General features: G+C 43.7%; 1 non-coding gene across 1 annotated transcript; it reads left to right on the forward strand.

The window, feature by feature from the left end:
* The first annotated feature begins 13,328 nt into the window (after positions 1–13,328).
* Positions 13,329–13,401, forward strand: trnar-ucg (transfer RNA arginine (anticodon UCG)). Its single transcript has one exon. It is a non-coding gene; the product is annotated as a tRNA-Arg (tRNA).
* The last annotated feature ends 4,825 nt before the right edge of the window (positions 13,402–18,226 follow it).

The following is an 18,226-nucleotide window of genomic DNA, read 5'->3' on the forward strand; positions in this document are numbered from 1 at the left end:
GACCAGCTTCCAGGAGACTGAGGATGATGATGGAGGCGTCCGGGTGGAGGTGAAGAACCTGTGAAGGTGGGAGAGGTGTCGTTTCTTTCTTTCTCCTCCTCCCGCGTTAATCCCACACGTCATCAATGGATGCGCGCCTCCCTGCTGGGGGGAGCTGACGCCAAGTGTAAGTTGGTTTTGGATTTGGGGGGGGGGGTTCTTGTCGATTTAAAAAATTATTGAAATGATCCAATTTTTCTGCTCTTTCTTTGGCAAGTTTTGTCCTTTACGCGTCAAACTTCAGCTGTTTTCTCTTAAATTACGCAAACGAGCGGTAGTTCTAATATTTTTTTTATAAAAAGGAGGGGGTTTGGGGGGAGCTTCCTCACACTCCACCTTCATCCAATCCTGGAGCCATCAGAAATATCTCTATCGGGGTTCCTCCTGTGTTTCTGTTCTCCGGGCTACAAATCTCACTGGTGAACAGATGGAGCATCAATTTGATTCCGTCCTCGACAGCGTGAAAGATTGATTTTGCACTTGCTTTTTAATTCTGCCCATAATTAATTGGATCATTACAACTGTTTTCCATCGATCCCCATAGTTTAAGTGTAAAACTGGGACCAGTCTTTTATTTTTTTATTTTTTTTTAAATTTAATTTTGTCTTCTCTGGAAGGAAATCAACAATCATCTCTCCACAAATAACAATTTTTTTTATATTATATTTTAATTAATTACAAACTAGATTTAAACTCTGACAGCAGCTTTATTTGATTGTTTTGAAGTGACATTCATGTGACATTTCTAATAATTCTAATTTTAGGCCAGAATTTAAAAAAATAATTATAATTTTTTGACATTCTTTTATTTTAATATCACATTAAAATGAATTATTCTGTAATAATATAGAATTATATGTGCACAACTCTCTTCTTGCACACATTTATGATCAACTGTGAAAGCGACATCACTGGTAAATAATTAGTTCAAATTGTATTTTTTTTGCATCCAGAATAAAAGTGAAATAAAGGACAAATTCAAACCCTTTTCTCCTTTATTAACGCTTCACTTCGATGCCACTCATCTCTAAATATGTTCATTTAATGCAGCCAATTTGACACGTTTACTATCCTTGATGGGAAATCATCAAAAATTAAGAATAGACGTAAAAGTCAGTGAAGTTTACGGCTGTCAGGCTCGTATTTCACGCGATAAAACAGGTGAAGGTGAAGCTGCTGGACCCTAAAAAGCCTCTCCACCAGTTTGGTGTCAACACCAGTTCAATTTCCAACACATGCTGACTGGTTCCAGTGACTTTAAGATCCAAACGCAGGAGGAATCTGATCGCATTGATTAGAAAACACACTTTCCACACCCTGAACGCATGAGGAGTTGACTTCCAGAGCTTTTCCAAGCCTCAGGTACAACAAATCATTAAGAAAAATTACCATCTCATTTACATTTAAGCTTGAAAGAATAACCGTAAAAATAGTCATAATAATTACAATTATTAATATTATTAGAAGCACTTTTCCAGGGCTCTTCCTTTTATTTGCCACCCCTCCTCTCCCTTGTATTAACACACTAAAGTTGGAATGAAGCACAAAAGCCTTAAAATAAACTCGCGTTCCTCATTCATTATGCAGATTCACCAGTAATTGTTAAATATGCCCTGCAGTGTTGGATTAAAAATAGGTCCGTATCTTGTCATTTTCAAAAGTGGTTGCATTTATTGGACTGGGGAACGAGGGCTAAATCCCTTCTCCTCCCCATCAAACTTTCCACATGAGTAGTTAAATGTGTGCCCCTCTGGTTGGAACTCCACAAAGAGTGGAGGGGCTTTTAAAAAAAACGGAAGGGCACAAATGATCTCTTGCAACTAAAATGCTCCTCTTTTTTTTCTATTATTTCCATCATGAAGCCCGGATGAAGCCTGCGCGCACCATCCAGCCCTTCTTCCCCATCAGGCCCCCGATGGGTTCCTCGCTGTGGGAGAGGCCGGCTCCCGGTCTGGATCCTCCGGTGTGTGCAGCCCGAGGCGGCTCAGGGTGGTGGTGGGGGGGGTGTCCCGCCAGCTGCTTGCGTCCCGGACCAGACAGCCAACAGCTTCCAATCACATGTCAGCAATATGGGAAGCAGTGCTTGTGTCCACTGGGCCGCTGACATGTGTGCGCCTATGGCGTGTGAATGCATAATGTAGCAGTCACCTCCTGGTGGCGGGCTGCGACCTCACAAATGTAGAGCACTTTTCTTTTTTCTTTTTTTCCTCTCCAAACATTTCTCCCATTCGTCTTTGTCTGCACCAGTTGTCTTCATCGTAATGATGATGGGATAAGCCGCGCAGCGTGATCTGCTGATTAGTTTGTGTGTCTGTGTGTGTGTATGTGTGTGTGTGTGTGTGTGTGTGTGTGTGTGTGTGTGTGTGTGTGTGTGTGTGTGTGTATGCACATACATTCCTCTCCACCCGGAAATCCACGGATGAGCAGCTCCCACATAAGCTCCTGATCACTTCTGTAAATGCTTCCTGTCACCTTCAGTGGTGTAATGATCATGAAAATTGTGACCTTGATCTATGGAAAGCCATAATGTGACTGAACGGCCTCCTCCCACGCACTTTCTCCACCCCCCACCCTCCTCACCCCCTCACTCCGAGCTTGGAGGTACGCTAAAGGACGGCTGTTTAGTGGTAATAAAAAGCCAGTAGTTTGGCTTGTAATGGTTCGGGCATTTCTCCTCTCTGCAGCTATTTGGTTAAATCTTCTATTTAGGAGAGAACGAGGGAGTCTGAGGGATGAGAGATGGAGGAGCGCCTTAAAAAATCCCTCCGCCATCGCTGCGTCATTACGCACACACGGATGTCGGACGTCGTCGCTCCTCTTTACGCGTGGAGCTTTAATCTGTGACTACCGGCATAAAAAAACACACATTTTCACAGCGTCACACATGAAAGATGTGGCTTTTGTTGAAATAAAAATGCATTTTAATGTGACACGGTCTGATGTTCTGGCACAAGTTTCTGTAATGTTTGTTTTTGCTCCAAGTGAAGATGAGGGAGGGAAAAAAAAAAAGAAAGAAAAAAAGACAAACAACCTCTGGCGTGATGTCGCTCGAATTCTCATTTAGTCTGGAAAAAAAAAAAATCTGCTTTGCGCAACCTTGTTTATGATCACACCCTTGCCAGCTTTTCATATTTAAACGAGCAAAGGTTTAATTACCAAATGATGACAGTGTCATATGGTGCCATGATGGCACGGGGTGTCTAATGAATGCAGAGGAGCGAGGCGTGCGCCCGCGATGCTGAGTGACAGTGGGACGCACGGATCAAAGCAGGAAAAAACAGAAGAGGGAGAGGCAGTAAAACATCTGTAATTTGCAATTCACTAATGTTCAATGGTTGCTCATGGATTAAGAATTTTAAACTATTGTCTAGCAGATGGAAGCGAAGAGGGAGGGGGATGCAGAGGAGGAGGAACAGGAGTAGGAGGGAGGCGTGTAGCAGCATCAACAGTGGGTTCAGCTCCAAAAACACTCTGAGGGGACTGCGTTTATTCTCTTTCTGAGGTGTGGTTTCAATTTTCCGGGACGGATCTTTGTGCGCCATCCATCTCAGTTTGGAGTCCCGAACCGGGTCCGCTCACACATCAGAGTTAATTTCACCGGGATGCTGATGCGCTCTGAAATATTGCGCTGAAGTCGTATCAGTTAGGAGGCCGCCAAAAGACGTACATGCTTAACCAGGCGTGAAACCCGACTGAATTACGCCGTATTTATGCTGATCTCAGATCAGCACATTTGTCTCTAAACCTGGTCTGGATGCCTGTCTGCTTTATGGATGTATTTAATGACGCGCCGTGGAACAGTGTGGAGACGCACAGAGGAGCTGCTGGAGCTGGAGGCCCGCTGGGGTCGTCAGGGTCTGTTTCCATTGGCTGCTCGTCCGAAGAAGAAGAGCTGGTGACGTCACAGCGGAGATGATGACGTGTGAAGGTCCCGCATAAAAATGTGTCAAAGAATAAATACAAAGCGGCACAAAGACCTCACAATGCAGGATATTTTATTAAAATTAATGTCATTATATAATTATAATATCGTTATATAAAGTCAAACATGTCTTTATGAGGTTTAAAAACAATATTCTTACATTAATAAATATTACAGCTGGCAGGATTATTAAAATAAAATATTTTAAACATTTATAATATATGAGGATCTTGTATGAAAGTGATACAAAATAAATTGTAATCAAATCCACATTTTCATTTGTAACACCCCAGAATTCCTTCAACTGGGCCGCATCTTTATTTTTAAAAACTATTTCTAGACAAATTTCTAGACAAATATTGATTCTAATCAATGTGAAAATCGTTTGATCAGTTTCTGAGTCTTTCATTCTGTCATATTTGCTCCAAGAGTCGCTCCGTTGATTTTCATGCCATAGGGAAATGAATGGAAACCTGTGGTGGTCACAGTGGGAGGGTCCCAACCTGTGGGACTGGGATGGTCCAGTGGGTTGCAGCAGGGGGGGTCAGAGTGGCCACACACTTTAGGTTTTCCTCTGGTAGCTGATTGGTGGATATCAACCATCAACACATGGTTAAATGATCTAAAAATGAAAACTATAAATCTGCTGAGAATAAATAATCCAATGGGACTGGCCCAAGAGGGAAGAAGTCAAATTCCTCCTGTCTTGTTAAAATAAAGGAATCCTGGATCAAAATTTATGAGCTTTGTCCACCCTCCTCCCCCCTCAAGATTGACCCAAATCTGTCCAGATTTAACATAATCCTGCTAATAAACAAACAAACAAACAGACACAGATGAAAAGATAGCTTCCTGGCAGAGGTGGAATATCCTTTCCTTCAGGGTTGAGGAAATTAAAAAAAACATCTTCCTATCTATCCAGAATTTAATGAGCTCCTGCCTCACCCCCCCACCCCCACCCCTCCAAATGTTCACGGAGGTCGGTTCAGCAGTTTTTCCATAATGAGGAAAATTTTTAATCCAATGGATTCTGTTTTGGCTCCAAATTTGGTGGAAATCTTTAGTTTATGGAAAATAGAACCATCCAACCAACCAACCAACCAACCAACCAACCAACCAACCAACCAACAATGAGAAGCTGTATGACAACATAAATGTTTGTTGTTCTTGACATCTGTGATGAAAGTTTACAGATAAATAACAAACAATCATCGGTGAAAACAATTTCAAGTGTTTGTACATCCAATCAGCCGTCGTCTCCATTGGCGCCCCATGGAGAGCTCACCCCTTCATGAGTAATTAAGTGCTGCTGTCACGCTGTGACGTCATGACCTCACCCCGGCCATCCGTCGGGCACCTCCGAGTGGGCCCCTCCCGGTCCTCTCTAAATATTTTAACCACCGTGCCAAACAGGAAGTGACTTTTTTTTAGCCGCATTCGTCACCTAGCTTCAGAGGAGCTGACTCCTTGCTGTCCTGGCAGACACATGTTGTAGCAGTTGTCGTCCCCGATTCATCCGGGCCCTCTGACTCCCACGGCTCCCTCCCCAGGACGGCGAAAACATCTGTCACAGCTTCTGGCGCCCCCCCCCCCCACCGCCCTTTGTGGTCAGAGCGTCAGGTGAAGGTGCTGCCTGCTAGCCTGGTGACATGGCACACATGGGTACCTCCAACAACAGTGCTCATTAACAGGCAAATGGAGCAGCAGCCCCGGCAAATTGAGCAGCGTTTCGCCAGGATCGGCCCTGCCAGATAGCCAACGTGACATCACCGAGTGCCAGCCCCCTTTACCCCCCCACCACCACCATCACCACCACCACCACCACCCGCTCCCCAAAAAAAATTAACATCCCTAATCATCTGCCAGGCTAAACATTATTCTTCATGATTCCGATCAGCCATGCTTGCCCTCCACTCTCAGTATCTCTCCTCTCTCCGGGCCAGAAGCAGCCAGCCTTGGACTGATTGCTCAGCCTTTTGTGCCCTTCGTTTGTGAGAATGGCAAATCGATTCAGAAATCATCAGCCATGAGCAGCTATCACGCAGAGCCGGGCGGTTATGAAATGGAAATGGGTTGTGTGTGGGGGGGGGGCTCTGATTTTGGAGTAAACAACAAATATCTTTTTTTTAATACAGAAATATTCAGTGTTTATCATCAGATTCGGCTTCCAGGATTAGCGGCTGTGGAATAACAAATAATTTACTGTACAGGGTTTTCCACACTATAAGGCGCACCTAGAAAAAAAAACAGACAGTGTGCCTTACATATGTAAAAAAAATAGAATAGGCCACTCATTGAATATACACTTTATAATCCAGTACGCCTTATATATGAAAAAGTTTTAGACTATACCATTCATTGAATGCGTCTTGTAATCAGGTGAGCCTTATTGTGCAGAAAATACTGTATTTCTTCTTCTTATTAGTATCATTATTATAATTGTTGTTGTTATTATTATTATTATTATTATTATTATTATTATTATTATTATTATTATTATTATTATTATTTATTTTATTTTATTTTATTGTGTTTTATTATGTTTAAATCAAATCTTCTTCTTCAATCCGATCCATCTATCATTGGTCCTGTGTGTGTGTGTGACTATTAGCTTAGCATCAGATTAGCTCCTGCCGCCAGAGGACTGATATATTCTTTAGTTTCACGTCTTCGCTGGAGAAAAACACCTAAAATTTGACCCAAAACAGGAGGCGGAGCCACAAGCGGAGAGACTGAGGAAGAGGAAGGAAGCTTGGCATATCTAATTAATTAGCTCTTATTAGAGTGTTTGTTTACAGAGATGAAGTGCTACAAGAGGCCTGATGTTAATTAATTTAAAGTGTACTTCCCCCTCACTCCCCTCAATGTGTTGATGACTGCTGCTGAGGTACTTTCATGGCAGGTAAACCAATGTCTCATTGGATTTCCATCAATGGCTCTGAGGTGTGTATGGAGCAAGAAGCTTGCCACACAGATTAGCGGGAGTGTTAACACGATTGCTGATTAATAACGCCAATTAGAATTCGCAGCAAAGCAACCGGAAGAGCAGATCGGCGCCATGGCGACGAGAAGCCAGATCCGTCTGAAGCGGGACGAATCTGGAGAACCCGGCCGGGCCGCATGGAGGCAAAAAAATGTGAAATAAATCAAGATAATGTTCTGATTTACTGTCTGATGAGATTTTAAGTTGAATTCAAACGTGAAGTATAATGCTGATGGTTAAAGTTTGATCTGCTAGAAGAACCATCATCTTAGCTAACCCATTTTATCTACTTGATGGGGCCAGGAGTGAACAAATTCCAGGGTTTATCCGGTACCATCAGGTCTGACACTGCCTCACAGCGAGACGGGTTGTCGGTTCGAACCCATCTGACCTTAAAGACACTAAAGTCAAATTAAATTTAATTCACCGTTTTGACCTGGAGTGTCTTTCCTCTAAGCCCCACCCCCTGGTTGCAGGTTAAAATCCCATCCCGCCCCCTCAGGCAGCAGGAACTCTCATCTATGTGTCCTGTTGACTTTTTTCTGGGGCCACTTTTTCAGCGTGTCGGGAAGGGCGGCTCTGCACACCAGAGTCTCAGGAGGTCTCTCTCTGGACAATGATGTATTTAAGCCCCCCCCCCCAGAGGTCAGGTGGACTCTGTCCAGAGCATCACCTGCAATCAATAGTGTTGGTAAAGCAGGCAGAGCCTCCTCTTCTAAACGCTCTGCGAGGGAACCGCATGGACCATTGCACCGCTAAAACCGCGAGAAGAATGGCCCGGCGGACTCATTTAGGCCGGATGGGTTCACGCTGGTGTCATACACACACACACACACACACACACGCACGCACGCACGCACGCACGCACGCACACACACACACACACGAAATAAAGCTTCAGAGTAATGAGCGTTAGAATTAAAATACATAAATAACTGGAAAATATAGCTTTTAAACTGTCATGTCGAGGTACATGTTTAGACTTGTCCAGTTCGTCTTTCCCAGAATTCCCCATTAAGAGGTCACATGATCTCACCCGGAGCAGGAAGTGAAAAGAGTACAAAAGGACACGCCCCCGTTCACCTGGGGAAGAAGAACATGGCGTTCCTTCCTCTTCACCACAGCCGTGACGTTTGTGTCCAGTAAGTTGAAGTCTTTATTCTTTATTTCAACACAAACGTGAACTCTAAACGTGTTTTTAGATGTCATACAAAAAAACCCCAAAAAAACAAAGATGAAATAATGGGTCACACTTTCATTAAGCAACCAGGAAATAAAAACGCTTTGATTAGAGAAGAATCTGCACGGTTCTAATTCAACTTTCTGTTTTAATCTAGGGAGATAATTGTGAACATTTCTTTTTTCATTGCTCTGGAGAACTATTTCTTGGTTGGTGGAGGAATACGCATTTATAGTTCTGGTTTATGTCGAAAATACTTCCTCCTCTGGTGAACCGGTCAGCAGATGAGCGCTGATACTTCTTCCAGAAAAACACTCCTTCACCCTCCATCTTTAGTTTTCAATTCTTCACACATTTATTCCAGATTTCCTCCTACTTTTTAAAAAAAAAATTTTTTTTATTCTTCCATCTTTATTCCGGGCGGCCCCCCCCCCCCCCCGATTCAGTCGTGTGAACTTGAGCTCCAGAAACAATGAATGCAGAGGCAGCGGCGTGTCAACCGCAAGTGGGTTTTGAAGAATTGTCGTCGTCATTTAGGCTGCACCTCACATCCTTCACAAACAAATGAAGCCCCCACCCCCCACCCCCGCGCTTCAAAGTGAGATTGATCTCCTTTTGAGACTCCACACAGAAAACTGGGATTCTGAATATGGAGAAAGGTGCCTCTCTCCATGGAAACCAGTGTGAGCCCGACACCCCCCCCCCCCCACACTCTATCCCATCCCATCCTCCACTGGAGTGATGTGGGGGGAAAAAAAAAAAGGACCCAGTGGAGTTTTCAACTTCATCAATATTCACTCATTCATCGTGAATCCTGGCAGCAGATTCTCCTCCGTGTCGCCGGATGGATGTTCTCCTTTGTCACCGCGAGGAGTGTCTGAAATGGAATTTTAAATTAGAATAGAACAATTCCCCAATTTTTATGGACTCCGGTCACAGCTATATATATCACTTAATGATGGCAAACTTTTCAATTTACCTGCGCAGGTCTTTGGCACAACCCAGCCATTAAATAGGTCAGGGATGAATGTGCATAGTTTACTCTCAGTTCTGCACTAGAGATGGAAATCCTGTTGATAAAAAAAGCACAATCAATTAAAAAAAAAAGAAAAAGGGATTTGATCCACATGGCTGCTTTATTGTTTTATCTAAAAACTTCACTTTGAATGCAATTCTTAGAAAACATGAGATAAAATAGTCAAATAATAAGAAAAAAAAAAGAGAAAATTAAAGTAGCTGTGGATTAAGATGTTTCCAGAGGGTTTCAAATTCAGTGAACCCAGGTAAGTGAACGCATCACGGCCCCGCCCTCGCCCTCGCCCTCGGTGACCCCTCGTCGCTAAACGGGTCACAACATCTGCAAACGCCTGGGTTTTTGTTTTTCCACAGCGAGCTGTCAGTACGTGGGGTGAAATTCGGTTATCGTGTCGCCGTGACAACGGCGAAGCCACAGGATCCCAAAAAAACCCCCTCCTCCCTTAGATATAAAAACATCTTCTGTTTGAAATCAGCTGAAAAACCTGAATGAATTTTAAAAAAAAATCAGCTCCAAAAAGTCTAGTTGGTCATGAGAATGTTAATTATGGGGAGGTGCTGACCTCCCTCATGGTGCCGTGTGTCCCCCCAGCTGAGGACAGGGGGCGTCTGTCCACCCTCAACACTTAATGGCGTTAACATTAAAGACTCGCCGGATGTTGCCGCGCTTTTGTCTTCATTCATATCGAGATGAAGTTCTTGGAGGCCGGCGTTTATCCATCACGCCGGGGCTCCAGCTGTTCTCCAGGCTTTGGCCTGGCTTCAACACCCCGCCGTACAAATTGTCAGTGAATGGCATCAAGATGGGGGTGCCCCCCCCCCACTTCAGCCCTCTTTTGTCAGCATCTCCTGACAAATGCTGGTGGGCGTCCTCTCCCAGACGCCCGCCTCCTCCTGCCTTCTGCTCCATCAAGCATCCTGCTTTGCATCCTCTCGTCGCCACGGCCGCTGGGGGCGGGGTCACAGGGGTCGCGTGATGATGACGGATTCAACCCGGACGACACCTTTTTACCCCTTCAGATGAAGGGTTTTTACATGAAGCCTTTGTTCTGGTAGAAATGAAGGAAATGAAGTTCCTGCGGTGCAACCAAACCAGGAGAATAAACAGCTGGAGAGCCAGAAAAGGAGGAGGTTTACCCTTGAAGAATCCTTAGTTTTGGGGATTTTTTTTTAAGAATCAAAATTATTTTTCTTTCTTTTAAAGGGATTTGTGTCCCCAAACCTGAAACAAACCACAAATCATGAAAAAGTTTCACGACTTGTAGTCAAATCATCTTTAATTGAGGTCAAACTTTCGGTGAACGATCCCTCCTTAAAGGCCGAGGTCGGCCGACACCAGCAACAAAAATCCCACAAATCAAACGTCGGTGCCGAAAGCTCGGGTGTGATTAGAGTGTTCACAGCATTATTTAGAGCTGTCAAACATGGACTGACTGCCGCCGCCCTCAGCGGCCCGACAGCCGGCGCCGAAACCAGTCGAGTCATCTGTCAGACGTAAACGCTGCAGTGATGGAGACCAGCTGACTGACGGCGACAGGAGGTTCCGCCTCACGGCGGCGACTCCGAGGCGACCAGAACCCTGAGGACGTTCTGCTGGAACATGCTCAGCTCCAACAGAACGTGGCGTCTCACGTGTGATTAGAAGGTAGCTTAAAAGACTCGTGAAAATCCCTCCAGAGTGCGGGTCCTGCCCGGAGTTTCTTCCTCAATGAGGGGTTTTTTCCCTGCCACCGTCGCTTATGCTTGCTCTGGAGGGCATTGTTGGTTTTTCTATCTGTTAAGTGCTTTGAAATGTCTTCAGATATGATTTAAGCGCTATATAAATAAGAGTTAAAAAATTTACTTCCAATATAGAAAAATTTCTAAATGTTTCTATAAGTTACAACAACCGGAAAATTAAGCAAACTTTTGTTTCTACGACTCATCAAATTTCACAACAGAAAATTGGTTATTAACAATTGAATAAGAAATCTTTGCTTTTTTTTTTTTAGATGTTAGAAATATTGTTTATCAGTATTTAATCTGGAAAAATAATGAGTTATATTTTTTTAGAGGGTTTTATGGAATAAAGAAGAAGTCTGGATCGAAACTACTTTGAAATAGAATCAAGGACAAAAGTTTGTTTTTGTACTTTGTCCATTAAAAGCTTAGAAATATCTTTTTTAAGAATTTTAAATCAAAAGTTTGAGTAAAGCTGAAATATTCTCTCTTTCACTTTCATTTAATAGAAATCCCTTAAAGTATATTTATATTTCTGCTTTCCTCCTGGCCTTCAGACGATCCCATTTACAGACTGTGCTGTTGTGTTATTGTGTTGATGTTGTGTCGTTTTGATGTTGTTTCTCCAAAAAAAAAATCACTCGTGGCAACGAAACGTGCATCAAGTCAAAAGCCGCAGATAAAAAAAATGTCACGTTAGGATGAATGAAATGTTCAGTTTGTCTTTTCTCTCGGTGGCGGGGACGTAATTAAGACAGATGTGTGGATGAATTAGCCGTCCTACAAGGTCAAACGCTGATTGCTTTACGTCTCTATTATTTCCCTGTGGTGGAACGATTACCTCTGACACCTTCGGTGATATTTGGTGCATCCACGCTGGATGAGAGGGATACAAATTGATTGTTTGGCGGCCGAATCAGTCTCAGTCATCTTCGGCAGATGGATTAATGGCTGTGATGGCGGCTGCAGGTTGGAGACCAGAGATTGCTCTGAACCCCAGGGAGCTGAACGGATGCGAGTTGCATGGGAAGGTTGTGTGGTTTTTGTTTGGAGGGAGGGGGTCGGTGAAAAATGTGCGTAGAGTTCGACTCGTCTTCTGGATGCGCTTTTGTTCCTCTATTGTAAAAATCGATCGACTGCCTCGCTTTTCAACGACGTGGATGTTTGTGCAGGTTTTTATTCACTCTGGAACAAATCTTTTCGTTTCACGTGTCGGAATCACCCGGAAGTTGAAGATAAATACTGGAAGTGATTGATTTTGTGGGTCAAACTAGATCCTGAGAGTCTAAATCTGCTCTTGTTTTTTTTTAATTTTTATGAAATCTTTCATTTTGTTTCAAAAATCTAGATGATTTGTTAAATCGAAGCGCATATATAAAGTTTATCTGACTTAAACTTGCAAAACTCAAAAAGACGAGGACGACGCCATGCATTCAAGTTCAATCCTGCTCACGTGTTGGTTTTAGTTTCATGTTAAATTTTCAGGTGTGAAACATGAAATCAGAAATATTCATTCAGTCTCAGAATGTTGAAATTAAAAAAACAAAAACCAAAAACCCGCTGGATCGGATGCCGGTCAGTTGAGTTTTACTTGAAATACTCCAGACGTTCTTTCACAGCAATTAAAAGGTAAAAGAATCCCTGAATCCAGGAGAAATTATTCATCTAATTCAAAATATTTGTTGCGAGCGCTTGATTGGGGTCAATGCCTCAATATCCTACTGTAACCGCGGGAACAAGGCGCCTCGTAATGATTTATTACCGGCCCAGCTGCACATATTATTACCAAATGAGTTTATTAGTTCTAAAGCTAGCAGTAATGTTTTAGGGGGGCAGGCATGGGTGACGAGAACCTGCATTAAGCACTTGGCGGTACGACGTGAAGCCCTAATGCGCTTCGGCGCCGTGATGTCATGCATGTTGCAGAACAGAACCGTTTCCTGTCACGAAGCTCGGATTCAGGCGTCAAAACGTTTCCGAGATCTTCACAGGTTTATTATAAGAAATAAGGTTTTGTTTTCTATCGTCCCAACAGAGACCAGAATGTTCTCATCCCGTTGGGGGGGTGGGGTGGGGGGGGGGCAGAATGGTTTCTCCCTCCATTATCGACTCTGTGTGTTCCTTCCATTCTTTCTGATGATCAATTAGATGCTAATGGATAGCCCGCTGCGCTGCTGCGAGACGATGATGACCAACATGTTCGTCTGCTGAAAGTCAAGCGTCTGTACGTTTCAAGTCGCTGCTTAAATCATCTTTTTAAATGTGCGTTTACCGGATTTGTTATCTCAGAATCATTTCTTTTCTAATACGGGTGATTTTGAAGCGGGCGTTAACGTCCTGAGCCTTAATGAAAGTTTCTCTACCGGTAAATCCTTCACGCCGTCGCCGATGGTGTTTTTTTTTTCTTCTTCTGACTTTCTCAAGGCCACTAGCGTTAGCATTAGCATCCAGACCGCGTGGCCTAACGGATAAGGCGTCTGACTTCGGATCAGAAGATTGAGGGTTCGAGTCCCTTCGCGGTCGCGTTCAGGGACACCCTTTTGACAGGAAGTGTCAGATAATTTTTCATTTGAAATAACGGCAGCATCAGTGGGAATAAACACTAAAACCAGCGATATTCACCTGGTTACCCAGAATTCATTAGCCGTCCTCTCCTCTCACGGAGACACAAAAGCCTGATCAACATCCAAACGCCGCCTCCTGTCAGCTGAGGGATATATAAAGATAAATGATATTATGTTAAATTCCACTTAATGACAAATTTTTAATTTTCTGAACATGGTCATTTTCTGGCTAGTGAATCAAGTGTAAGGAGCTAATTACGTGAGGATCTGAGCAAAAATAACTCCTCATTTTCAGGGATAATGGAAGAGAAATGTTGTAGATTAATGGCACTATTTATCTTTTTTAAATTTCTATCTTTCTCCGGTGATGGCTGCGCTCCCCAAGGAAAATATTCATAAAATGAAATTGAAGTCGTAACTTAATAGGTTATTAAAATTTTTGAGTGCATATCAGTTCTCTTTTCGCAGCGCTGTAAATTTAAATGGAAGTTTGTGGCGTTCGCCGTCACCAGTGGAGTCTTTTTCCTTTTTTTTTTGCCCCTCCGTGGCACAATAGAGGAGGAACATGCATCTTTGTCAGGAGGTATTTGCTATTCTAATTTTATGGCAGGCCAGATTATCAAAAAGGAATGTCACAGTGTTGGCTGCTGACAACACCTCAGCCTTCAGTCATGTGTTTCCATTAGGGGCCCGGGGCCGTCCGGGGGTTTGTTCCCTCTATTATTTTCCATTTCAGTCTTTTATCTTGATTTAAAGTGAGCCTTGCTGAAAACCCCCACCCTTCCTCCTTCTATTCCTCCTCCTCTTCTGATTCCCCTTTATGGGGACTGTACTAGGGAGGGTTTCACGGGGGGGGGGACGCCGTTCTCCGGAGAGACCCCCCAGATCGGTTCAAGGTGGAATAACTATCTTTAGCCATGAGGCGTGTTTGGAAATGCACCTGGAAGGAGGCGATGCAACCTGCAGCCGTCCTCCTGAAGGTCGCGGGGCAAACCTCCGTTTATTGCGCATCAGTGCATTATTACTGGATGCATCCTGGTTATTACGAGGCAGGTCACATGACCGGTTAACCGATTTAATTGGCGTTTCACAGGAAAGCTCCTGCTGTCATTTATTTACAAATATTAGATGTAAAACTGAAAGATTTTCCCCTCCATTAAAAAGATTGTCTTCTTTCTAACTGACATTTCTTATCCTGAGGTGAAACATCTTGTTTTTGAAAGAAAATAACATTAAAAATAATTATTATTTTAAAAAATGTATGCACTAGCAACATTTCTGGAATGTCTCCCCGCTTAAAGTCAACTGGGACAGGCTGCAGCAACCCCCGTGACCCACGAAAGTGGTAGAAATAGTACGGAAAATGAATGAAATGAAGTTTAAATGCACTGAAGAAACATTTTGATTTTGGTGACATTATCACAAACTGGGTTTGTTTGTTTTTCCCCAATTTTAAATCGGGTGGATACAGAAGAGTTTTCTGAAGCGTTTAGCTGAAATAAGCTGATTGTGAGAGTGGAGGTGTTTCTCTATGGCAGGGGTGTCAAACTCAGAGGGTCAGATGTAACTTAAATGTAACTAAATGCATCTCAGTGTAATGTAATATAAATGTAAACACTAAATTTTAAATAACTCTGAATTTATTACTTATTCAAGTCACAAACATTACAGTTACACAGAAAAACTATGTTTGTTTCTGTGTTCTAACATGAATCCTTTTAATTCATCAGGTTATTAAACCCTCAGAACTCCATCAATCAAGGATCAAACTATCAATAAAGAAAAATAACATCAGACACAAGTTAGGACGTTAACTTTGTTCAAAGCGTTTTTTTGTCAAAGTTAAAACGGGCTTAATCACTGCATTCTGGGAAATGTAGTTTATAGTCAAAGCACACTTTTGACCTATTTATTTTCACACACTCTGACCTTGCATGCTCTCCCGGGCCGCATGAAATGATGTGGTGGGCCACATTTGGCCCCCAGGCCTTGAGTTTAACACATGTGCTCTGTGGTCAGTCCTGATGGTGTTTGTGATGTCAGAGCGCCGGTAGAAGACGAGGCGGGTGGTTTATTATATCACTGGGGATGCTGCAGAGCCGGAGCGCCTGTCCGTCAATCATCCTCTCCAGGAGAGTCGTTTTACTTACAGGAAGTGTGATGTGAAAGTCTCCAGCTGGGTTCAAATTAATAACGTTTTGTTCCTCCGTTTCAAAAATGGACACAGTGCAGATTTATCATTTCCTGGGTGCGTGCCTGCGTAGCATTCCCTCAAGGATTCCTTCCCCTTTTTTTTTTTCTTTTTTTTTGTGTTCCCTCCTTCTCTTTTTTCAGTTTCTATTTAGGAATTCTGCAAGCTCAAAAACCTTAAAGTGTAACACCCAGAGACGCCGGAGCAACCCTGACCTGTTTATGCAGGAGGAAGTTGATAGGCTGTCAAGCCCCCAGCAAAAAGGCCCAGGATGAAGCGAGCGATCCTTTAAATTGCCGGGGTGATATTTGCAGATAATAAAAGAAATAAATCAGACAATGGGGCTGAATATTTCATTTGTTATCCATATTCCTTATGGGCAAAAAATGATACAGAAATGTAAAAACAGCAATTCCACTTTACCCCCTCTGGAACTGTAACACTTGAGATGCTGTTTTCACGTCTGAAGACAAAGTGCATGCTTTCCCCCAGCCTGCAACAGATAAATCTAATAGGCAGCCAGAATTACTGGTTGTAATGTTGTGCAGCCTTAACCTAGTCTGTTCCTTCACTATTTTTATTTCTGTCAATCTCTCAAACTAATGGAGACTCTGCAGAAATAGCTGGGGACTGATTTCTATTTCTAGATTTAGAGAATGTAGTACAAGGCCAAAAAGAGGTTAGACATTTTATTTTACGTCGATATTACACGACCAACATGGGTGGGATGTTTTAGCTGGGGTTTGTTTGGTGCTAAATGGTGTTGGGGAGGGGGGGAAAGCGTTACTGGAGGAAATGTAAGTAAAGCTTCCTTAAAGGAATCTGCTTTCAATAAATGCAGCAACTTGGACAAATTATGCCATCTGATTGGCTGATCGGCCCCAGACTCCACCTCTTCGTGATGTTTTAAGAAGTTTGGGTCAGTAAATGTTTAAAAAAATGTTTGTAAATGTCTGGTTTTGCAGTGTTAAATGAGAAAAGCATGAAATTCATTTATTTTTCCAGCCAGTAAAATCCATAAAGGTGTTTTTTTGTGTGTGTGTGTGTGTGTGTGTGTGATTATGCTAACAAGCTAACCTGTAGAACAGCTGATGCCTCATTGGATCAACCTGAATTCACTTTTCTTTACTAGAAAACCAAACATATTTAAATGTAGATCATCTCTATTATTATTATTATTATTATTTGGATTCCAGCTTAATTTTTTTTTGCGTCATAAAACGCATAAAAATTAGATTTTTATTCTGAGAAAAGCAACCAACCAATGAGAACAAATAAAGTGAATATTTCCACAGAACTTTTAATGACTCTATTGAGCTTTATTTATTTATTAAGTCCTAATCTCCGTTGTTAGCCCAGGCTAATTCAACCCCGTGAGCTCGCCATCGCTCGCCCCCATCGCTCGCCGCCGCCGCCTGATGGGTCTTCAGCTACAGGAGGCCCGGAGCACATCGCTCATCGCCGCAGCCGTTCTACATTACGTTCCCGAGGCGGCACCTTAGACCTCCCACAACCCCCGGGTGAGATTTCCCCCCCGTCTGCGGCGGCGCTTTAATCTCTATTTCGTCATGTCCGTCCTCCCCATCCTCTGATCTACTGTCCCATTTCTTCTTCGCCCATTTTCTGCTAATTCGCCGCCATCTGCTTTAGCATCTGTTTGAAAAGAGAGAAAGAGAGGGGGGGGGGAGAAAAAAAATCTTTACGTTGAGGGGAAAAACTCTTTCTTCCTCCAACTTTCTTCCGCTCATTGTGTTCTCTGCCACCCCCACCCCCCCGTCTTCCTTTTTTCGCGTAAGCCTCCTCAAGCCCCTTTTTTACGTCTAATGCCACATGTAAACCTCAGACCTGCTTCCCTTCTTCTTCATACAGGCCCCCCAAAGATGACAGGGGGATGAGGGGTGGTGGGGTGGTGGAGGGAGTTTGACTAAGGGCGGGGGGTCATATCCTTTCCATGTCCAACCGCTTAGTCAATAACCGCCGTCAACAGGGGCGCACAAAAGATCAGAAAAGTGCAATTGTAATTTTCGGACAATGGCGGCAGCTCTCATAAGGCCGGGGCTGAAAAAGGGACACCACCCCCCCCATGTGTATGTGTGTCCCCCACCACCCCATCTCCTCTTTGACAATGGGGAAGCCGGCGCATCGCCGGGGAGCGTTCACCTCAGCCGGCCTGTGGATTACAGGCATTCCTGGGCGGGGTAGGGGTTGCTGCGGAGAGCCCGGGGTCCTCATGGGCCCTCTGGGGCTGCAGCAGCGCCTCGGGAGGGGGGCCCCCCCACCTCCCTCCCTCCCTTTTTTGTATTGTGTCCCCATGTTTGACAGACACAGAGCCCATAATAATCTCTTTCCCGCGGGGACCGGCACCATTTGTTCGGCAGACTCTACAAACAGTTTCAATCCCTTTTCTCTCCCCGCCTCGTCTTCGCCGCCGTCGCCCATCGCCCTCCCTTTTCATCCCTACTTCCTGTTCGCTCTTTGATCCCCCCCCCACCCACCAACTCCAACCACCATCGCCACCACCCACCCACCTCCTCTCTTAAATCCCAGATTAAAAAAAAGTCACTGGTTATCATCCCATATTTGAGTGGCCTGG

Source organism: Antennarius striatus, chromosome 21 (genome assembly GCF_040054535.1).
Source record: "Antennarius striatus isolate MH-2024 chromosome 21, ASM4005453v1, whole genome shotgun sequence".
Lineage (NCBI taxonomy): Eukaryota > Metazoa > Chordata > Actinopteri > Lophiiformes > Antennariidae > Antennarius > Antennarius striatus.